The sequence below is a fragment of the Dasypus novemcinctus genome, chromosome 11 (assembly GCF_030445035.2).
Source record: "Dasypus novemcinctus isolate mDasNov1 chromosome 11, mDasNov1.1.hap2, whole genome shotgun sequence".
Lineage (NCBI taxonomy): Eukaryota > Metazoa > Chordata > Mammalia > Cingulata > Dasypodidae > Dasypus > Dasypus novemcinctus.
Genome location: NC_080683.1, coordinates 31,305,916 through 31,315,698, shown reverse-complemented (window position 1 = coordinate 31,315,698; position 9,783 = coordinate 31,305,916). Strand labels below are relative to the sequence as shown.

The following is a 9,783-nucleotide window of genomic DNA, read 5'->3' as shown; positions in this document are numbered from 1 at the left end:
AAGCTGCCACAGGGTGTGTCTAAGGAATTTTTTAGCTATGCCCAAATGAATACACTTTTAACTATATTTCCAAAAAAGAGAGAAATCTGGAATTTGTTTTCATCTAAATGAACACTGAAAAATCAAGACTTGTTTATCTCCTGACAATTCATCCAACATGATCAAATATGAAAATGATATAAATTTCCTGTGGCACAATTTTCTTATTCCCGGTAACAACTATTATGAAGCAGCCTTCATTTCTAACAGGGAAATATAAAGCCTGATGGGTATTTCAAGAGGAAAAAACAACAATTGATTCACTCTATCAAAACCTGTCATGTAACAGCTGAGACCTGGCACTACCACCAACAAACAACAAATGTGCCAAAGACAGCAAGATGCATTAGGGAGATAAAGCAGAGCTTCCTTCATGCCAAAGTGCCCACTTGAACAGATGAAGAGAGGGCATGAATCCTGCTTGAAGAAGGTGGATGCTGAGAAGGAAGTAGTGACTCTGCCACACTGGGCAGTAATTGAAAGTGTCGATCTCATTCCAGACCCTATGGGACAGGGCAGCTGTGATGTGTCTTTTGACTTTGATACTTGGAGCCAAGTCATCTTTCTCATTAGGCCCTTTAAATGCCACCTGGCCATGCTGAGAAATCTTCTGTGACACAAAGAAGTATTTCAGTGTTTTCCAAAGAAAGGTGTAGTAAAAAGCTAAACAAAGACAGTGTTAACACATTGCAAAACTCTAACTGGCCCCTGACACATTATCCTTTAGTGTTGTCACAGATTATAGCAGCGCAATCTGAAAACCTAAGTGCAAATTTATAGAACAGTTTGGCACGTTTTCCCTTCTGTCATTGCTGGGAGAATTATTCATGTGCTGAGGCTAACTATGCATGCAACTAAGCTCTGAATGGCATCTTTTAAGCTCAGATCAAGAATCTGGTACCTGGTTTCTCAGGTCCCCGATGTAGGGCAGTCAGAATATGTTTCAATCCATCTATTACCATAAATCAGACAAAAAGCTTCCCAAGAAAGATACTCAGAGCAGAATTTTATGAACTTCTTAGATCACAAAAGGTTACTTATTTTATCAGAGGCCTTGACTCTATCCCAACCTCCTTGGGCCCCTTAGCTCACTATCCTAGATAAGGGACCAGAAGAGAGAAAAGAAATTAAGACCTAGGTGAGGTATGGTTGAAGTGATTGCTGTTAATGCATCCTCTGACAGTGAAAAGCAATGAAATGCTAATTATTTAGCAATTAACCATGCTGTCCCTTTAATCAGAAGTATGCGACATTAAGGAAAAATTTTACCAAAATATTTTCTGACTTGATTGAGATGACTATCAACCCTAAAAGTAAGGTCCATTGGGGCAGATCCTCTGATTGGAGTGTTGGTGAGTTGAGGCAATTTCTATAAGCACATTCTGGGTCATGGTATTAAGATTTATGTGATTTTAAATCACTTTATGGCAGCAGTTCTCTAAGTGTGGTCTACAGACCCTTTAGGAATTCTCAAGACTCTTTAAGGGGCCCATCAGTTCAAAACAATTTTCACAAGAAGTTTGCCTTTTTTGCAGATTAATATTGCACTGAAGGTACAACAGCAATAGTATGTAAAGTTTTTGGTGCCTTAGCCTGAATCAGACATTGCATTCTTCTATATCACACACCAACAGAGAGAAAACAAAAACAAAAAGCTAATTATTTGACTTAAAGATGTCTTTTTACTAAATCTCAACTCTTAAGTTCATGTATTTTTTAATATTTCATGTGACAAAATACTCAAAAAGTCCTTCTGCTGCATACCAAAGTATAATGGTTATCCAAGGAAAAACAATACATGATTATTTGAATTGTGTGGTAAACTAGCTGGCCAGGATATTTCAATCAATAACATAATGCAGAAGACCAAGGAAAATGGTGTAGGCCATTTACTCCTTCAACTAGTACTGTTTTACTCAATGGTCTTCTTTTGTTGTTGTTTTCTTTTAACTTTTAATGAAGAGTACCAAACCAAGTACGTTTCATGAAGAAAAGCAGAAAAAATGTTCAGTAATCCACACACAATTTGATCTAAAAAAAATTCTCTTCAGATAGTTCCTGAGGCTTGAGAAAATAAGTTTTTCTAATCACATGCTTCATGTAAAATAAAAGGTAAAGCTGTACATACGTGTTTGATTTTAACAGTGGAACCATATGAAAAACAAAACAGTGAGGCAGCTAAACAAAGGAAAACAAAACCAAAAATGCCTTTGTAAACAAAGCAATTCCACCTATAGCCTCTGTCACTTTTACCACTTAGTGGGGTAAAATGTCCAATAAAATGTAAAATGCAGCATACGCAATCATGTCATCTAAACACTTTCCATGTAACTTATTGCAAATTGCACTTGACAGTTCACCACAACACTGGAAAACTGGCCCCTTGTTGGTTCACAGTCCTTGAGCCCCAAATTTAAGTCACCAGTAACATGACCTGGATAAAAAGTTTGCAGCTGTGCTCAACCAGCTAGCTCCACCTTCTGGGTGTGAGCAACCCTGGACACCACTTGATCTTGTTCCTTTGTGGGACTCTCATCCTCAGGCAGGTAGTCTGGCAGGTCTGTGTTTTGTTCTACTTCTACAGCAGTATCTTGGAATGGGACCAGCATCTCTTCTCCACTCACTTTTCACAACTTGCTGTGCATTCATAACCTTGGTTGAAGCTATTGCTGATGCCAAAGCCTCTGCTTTCAAATCTTAACGGATTCATACCACACATCTTCGAACAACCATTTGAAAAGTAAAGCCCTACAACTCCTTTAATTTTTAAAAAGGCCTCTTCACACAGATTTCTCCAAGAAGCAAACAGAATGAGACATGATGGAGATGGTGGAATGAGACCCTCCTGGGTTTCATGCCCAAAAAGAAAAAACTGGCAGAACCATCTTTTTAAAAGCTCATATCATCAAGACCATCTATATGCAAAACGACTGTTCTGGCACATTTGTTTGTGGTTCCCAGAAAAAAGCTGAGCTTTCCTTTGTAGTGAATTCATTTCATTGAAACTCTCACTATCTGCCATACTGGAGGATTGAAGAATGTCATAGATTTCAGAGGCCACCAGTTTTGTTTCTCTCAGTGTCGTAGTCTTTTGTGTAACATTTTGCAAGTTTAACATCATACCCAGTTCTCCTTTCATTTTTCCTCTGTTAGCACGATATTCTGCCAAATATCGAAGAGCCAGCGGACTAGGTAGAGGGACTCAGAGGGCGTGGAGCAAGCCCCTCCACTCCAGCGGCGGCCTCAGAGGTAGCAAAAGACCAGACTAACCTAAAGAGCACAGGCTCGGAGGCGCAGAAAGGGAAGGCGCTACTCAATGGTCTTCCCGGTCTAGACTGATGCAATCGCCATCAGCTCTCCTTTAAAGCTGAATGATACGTTGTCTAGTTTACAATCATTCTTAAAAAAAAAAAACAAAACAAGAACAAATAACAGTTTGTCTTAGTATTCTAGGGCTGCTGTAACAAAGTACCACAAACTAAGTGGTTTAAAATAAACAAAATGTATTGTCTCACAGTTCTGGAGGTCAGGTCTGAAGTCAGGATGCAGGGAAAACTCCTTCCTTGCCTCTACTAGCTCCTGGGGGTTGCTGGCAATCCTTGGCTTTTCTCGACTTGTATTAGTAGTTGCATCACTCTAATCTCCACCTTCATTTTCACACCCTCTTGTCCGGGTGTCCTTCCTCCTCTTAATATGAGGACACCAGTAATATTGGAATAGCACTCATCCTACTTTAGTATGATCTCATGTTAAATTAAATACATCTGCAAAGGTCCTGTTTCCAATAAAGTCACTTTCACAGGTACCAGGACATGGGACTTCAACATATCTTTTTGGGAAACACAATTCAATTCAAAACAAAGCTTTATTGATAAATAATTAATATATCATACAACCCATCCATTTAAAGTGTAAAAGTCAATGTTTTTTAGCATATTCACAGAATTGTACAACCATCACCACAGACAACTCTAGAACATTTTTATTACCTCCAAAAGAAACCCTCATGCCCATTGGCAGTCACTCACCACTTTCTCCTCATCTCCCCAGCCCTAGGCAACCTCTAATCTACTTTCTATAGATTTGCCTGTTCTGGACATTTCATATAAATAGAGTCATATAATATCTGGTTGTGACTGGTCTTTCACTGAGAAAAAGATTTTGAGGTCCATACATCTTGTAGCATGAATCTGTACTTCATTTATTTGTATTGTCAAAATAACATTTCAATGTATGGACATATCACATTTTATTATTTATTCATCAGTTGAAGGACAGTAGGGTTGTTTCCATTTTTCAGTATTATGAATAATGCTGGCATGAACATTCATGTTCAAGTTTTTGTGTGGGTGTATGTTTCATTTGTAGGTATATACCTAGGAATAGAATTGCTGGGTCTTATGAAAACTCTACTTTCTAGCTTTTGAGGAACTGTCAGACTAAAGTGTCTAATCATTCCTAAAATTTTTCAGCATTGATTAATTCTTTCATTCAGGAAATATTTATTGAAAACCTATTATGCCCTATTCAACAACTAGATATTAGTGATATAACAGTGCACAAAATAAGAAGAGACACTAGCATCATGGAAATTATAACATAGCAGGGAACACAAACAATATCATAATTTCGGGGGTGATTACAGTTATAGGAAAAATATAGGGTACATAGTACCATAACAGAGAGACCTAACCTATTCTAGATGCCTGGTAAGATCTCCCTGAGGAAAAAATGTTTAAGATGAGATCCAAGTGAAGGGTTAGTATTGGGGATTGAATCATATACCCCACAAAAGATTTGTTCAAATCTTAATCCACATTCCTAAGGGCGGGGAGGAAACCAATTTGTAAATAGGATTTTCTAAAGATATTATTAGCTAACGTGTGACCAAATTGAATCAGGATGAGTCTTAATCCATATTACTGGAGGTCTTATAAATAAAAGCCAGAAGTCAAAGGAAGTCACAGGAGGAGACAAAAAGCAATACCACTTGATTAAAGACTGCCTCACCAGAATACTACTGACTCTGGGAGAAAGCAAGGCCTTGCTGACATCTTGATTTTGGACTTCTAACCTTCAAAACCGTGAAAGAATAAATGCTTGTTGCTTAAGCCAACCATTGTGTGGTATTCATCATAGAAACTCTGGCAAACTGAGACAGTCAGAATGAACTTGGCAAATAAAGGGAAAACGTTTGGTACAAAGGGACAAACTCATAGAAGAGCCTACAAGTAAAGAGGAAGTATGTTCCATTTGAGGAACTAAGAGAATTCAATGTGATTAGAAACTATATAGCATGTAAGGTGGAATGGGATAAAAATTGTCCCTGGAGAGGTGGACAGGAAATACTGGATGGCTTTTAATAGGTCAGTGACATGATTAGATTTGTGTTTCTGAGAGAACACTCATTTCTATCTGGAGAATGGATTGGAGGGGAAATAAACTGGGAGCTTGAGATCAGCTCAGAATTTATAGACAATGATAGTAAATAAGTTATGATGGCCTGGTGGTAGTAGGCCTGGAGATGTCTACATTCTAATCTTTGGAACCTGCAAATATATTACCTTACATGGTATGGAGAAAAGAGTTAGCATAATAGGCCTAACCTGCTACCCTTGAAAAGACCTGCTTGCAGGGAAGGCCCTTGGCTTGTATTTGGGAACTTAGATTTCAGGAAGGTTCCCACCATTAACAATGGCTCACAGATTCTAAACTATGGTGCAAACTGTATGGTTAGGCTGAACACCTGCTGTGTAGTTTGAGAATATCTGTACCCAAGAAAGTCCATTCCTATGGGTGCGAACATATTCTAGGTGGGAATTTGGATCAGGTTACTTCATGTAAAGGCATTTTGGTTACTTCAGTAAGGCATGGCCCAGGGTGGGTCTTAATCCTCTTACTGGAGTCCTTTATAAGAGAATGAAATTCAGGTAAAGAGAGGGAAAGTCACTAAAGCCAGAAACTGAAAGCAGGGAAACTCAGAAGAGACGGGAAAGACCAACAGACACCACATGTGCTTTGCCATATGACAGGGGAGTCCAGGATCACCAATAGCCAGTCTTCAGGAAGAAAGTATTACTCAATGATGCCTTAATGTGGATATTTTCATGGCCTCAGAACTGTAAGCTTATAGGTTAATAAATCGCCATTGTAAAGGCCAACCTATTTCTGTACCTTGCATCTCAGCAGCATAGCAAACTAAAATACCTGCTTTCCTATGTGTTAGGCAGAGGCTGCCTAAGTGAAGGCTGGATGTTGAGTCTCTAACAAGTTCCTTGGTTGCCAACATTTCACATGTGTTGTCAGAACTTATTGCTGGGGAATTAAGCATGACCTGTGTGACTCCACTGGGAGACTGGAAGAAGATCCTTGGAAGCTTGTTGTCCCTCTCACTTTGTCCCAACTTCCTTTTCCTTTTGCTGGTTTTATTTTGGATCCTTAATATCTGTAATAAATCACAACTGTGAGTAAGACTATAAATTTTGTTCTGTGAGTCTTCCTAGCAAATCACTGAACCTGAGTACTGTCCTGAGACCTCCTAATGCACATAGCAAAATTGATTTGTGATTAAGAACCTTAAGATGGGAAAATTATCCTAGATTATTCAGGCAGGCCCAAGGTGACCAAAACAGAACTTGGAGTGATGCAATTTCTGACTATGAAGATGAAAGAAGGAGCCACAAGTCTAGATGGTAGAAAAGGCAAGGAAATGGAGTCTCCCCTAGAACCTCCACAAGGAATGCAGTCCTGCCAATACCTTCTTTTTACCCTTTATGAAACCCATTTTGGACTTTGGACCTCCAGAACTGTAAGATAATAAATTTGTGTCTAAGCCATTAATTTGTACTAATTTGTTACAGCAGCACTAGGATACTACTACAGATCCTTCTAAGACCATGAAATTTGGGAGACAAAAATATAAACATCCAATATTTCCCAAAGATTTCAATTACCAGCTCTAACTACTGGATACTATTCAGTTCATTTTTATTTTTTCCCAAAGCTTATGGATAGTAACAATATTTATGAATAATCAAAAAGTAAAATTTCAAGGGATACCTTATTACAGATCAAGAAAATTTGAGTAAAACTAGCATCCTGGATATTTTCCAACATTTATCACAAATAACAACACTGTACAATTCCTAAGGATAAATGACAAACCAGTTTAACAAAATCATGTGCCAGAAAACATTAAGTACTGTTTTAATACTTATTTCAAACATTTTTGGATATTGGGAAAAAGCCCTAGCTGGCTGGCAGTTTATCAGGTTAGAAAACTCTGATGGGTCTTTCTGATTTAAACTAGAAAGTAACATGACGTTAATGACTGTGAGGCAGAGTTAATTGATGGACTGGTCAATAATACATATAAAACAAGGCTTCCACTACCAGCAAAACAGGTGTCTGGTTGATGGAAAGGCAAAGTTAGACAATACAACTGCCTTTAATTTCACAGTCTGTGATTCTTCATAAAACTTTTAAAGATCAATTATGTCCTATCAATGTTAGATCCAAGCCAAACTAAGTGATTTATGTACAAATACCCTCACACATGGAGCAACTGTTGATTGAGTAACTTATCTTTATTAAATATGAACTCAGGAGATTATATTGGGAAGCAATTTAAACTTACGACTTTCTCTATGCTTTTTAATTCACCTCCACTTTGTTTTAAAAATATCCACTTTAAATAACTATAGGACAAGAGATATTGCTTTTATTTTAGAACCAAATTAAACAGAGTAGTTTAATGCAGTAACTCAAATATGTCCATAAAATTTAGGTGGTATTATATTCAATACAGTTTTTCAAAATAAGAACTTTCAATGGTGCTGCATGGCAATGAAAATTTTAGTCCCTTAGAGTAGGCTTCATTTTTTCTATCTACAAATGCTTATACAGCATCTGCCACTATGTGGGAGTCACAGCGCTAAGCACAGGTGAATAAGGAACTGCCTCTGATCTCAAGGAGGACATAGTCTAAGAGTGCAGACTGACACATGAACAGATAATTATAAAAGCAGGATGGAAAAATACAGTGATTGAGATAAGCAATAGAGAGTTCCCTACCCCAGTCAAAGGGTAACAGGGAAGTAGTCTGGATCCAGGGCCACCTGATATGAGCCTTGAAAACTGTTATGGGTTGAATTGTATACCCCCAAAATATATGTTCAAGTCCTAATCCCCTGTGAACGTGGTCCTATTTGGAAATAGGATCTTTGTGTAAATAGGATCAATTAAAATGAGGTTAAATGGATTAGGGTAGGCCCTAATCCAATATGACTCAAGCCCTTATTAGAAAGGGAGAAGTAGACATGTTCAGATAGAAGAGGGGAGAAACACTTTGGGATGGCTGAGTCAGAGAATGCCATGGATTGCTGGTAAGCCATGGCCAGGAAACAAAAGAGAGGCATGGAACAGATTCTTCCCTACATATTTCAAAGGAAGCATGACCCTGTCGACACTTTGATTTCAGACTTTCAGCCTTCAGAACTGTGGGGCATTCAATTACTGTTTTTTAGCCACTTAGTTTGTGGTACTTTTTTTACAGCAGCCCTAGAAAACTAAGGTGACAACTAAGCAGGAATTACATAGACTCCAGCAGATGGGACTCAGTAAAGACAAAAAAGAATTACAACTGCCTAGTGTGTGTAACAAACCATGAGCAGCTACTGTTGTGGAAGGTGGATCATTTCTTTAACAGTTACAGATCTAAGTTTTATTTGTCTCACAAATTATGTAATAATGTATAGTAGCTGGCATGTCATAACAGCATACATTTAGTTGGGGCAAAAGATATTTAAAACTCATTTTTGTTTTGATAGTACCATGTTTAATAGCTCCTTCTGCACAAACCAATCCACTAAGAATTGTTAATGTTTAGTGTCACTTTAACACTTTTCTCAATTTTTATGGTAGTTTTTAAATTGTACCCTGTGTGGTTTTATATTTAAATGTTTAGTCAAAAAGCATCCTAAGTTTTATTTTGGTATACTTCTTAATAACCTAAGATTAAACTCACTGCAAAAGAAAAATCCCTTGGAAATAATATTAAATCCAAAAGGAATCTGGAAAAGTACCCACATGCAGTCTAACATGCCAATAGCATTACTAAATCTTTATTGTCCCCCAGCACTCATACCATCCTGAGCTGTAAATGAGTTGAAGTGTATCTGCAAAATCCACCCTGTGGAGACAGTCAGATTACTAGGAATGTATTCCTGGAGCACACTGCAATGATAATAAACTTACCTGAGCATCACCCTGAAATACCTAGAACTTAAAGGAAAACATAAAGCTTCACAAAGTAACTGGATGCAATAATCCTACCATTGAAAATGATGATAGGTTATATAACCAACTTGTGGATTAATTTACGGATAGCATACATGGAATTAACTATATGCCTTCCCATCATTTATATTCCCAATGACCTATGAGGGAAGAAAAAGAAATCATATCACTGTTAAACATTTTCTTCATTAAAATGTTAAATACAGTATTACAAACAATCTACACATACAATGTAAAGTAATTATGCTTTGCAAAATCTCAGAATACTTTCAGTTCTTTTAACCCATACAAAAATACATGAGGAAAATTGGACTATCATAATTTTTCAGGTACAATTCTTCCATCAGAATATATTGTAAGGAAGAAAAGCCTAGAGATATGAAAAAAAATGAACCTTTTTTTTTTGTCCCAAGATGGAATTCCAAGCTAAATGCAAACCCAGCAAAT

At 37.5% G+C, this 9,783-nt stretch overlaps 1 pseudogene; it reads right to left on the bottom strand.

The window, feature by feature from the left end:
* Window positions 1-2,457: 2,457 nt before the first annotated feature.
* Window positions 2,458-9,302, bottom strand: LOC101440250 (armadillo repeat-containing protein 1 pseudogene; annotated as a pseudogene).
* Window positions 9,303-9,783: the final 481 nt, after the last annotated feature.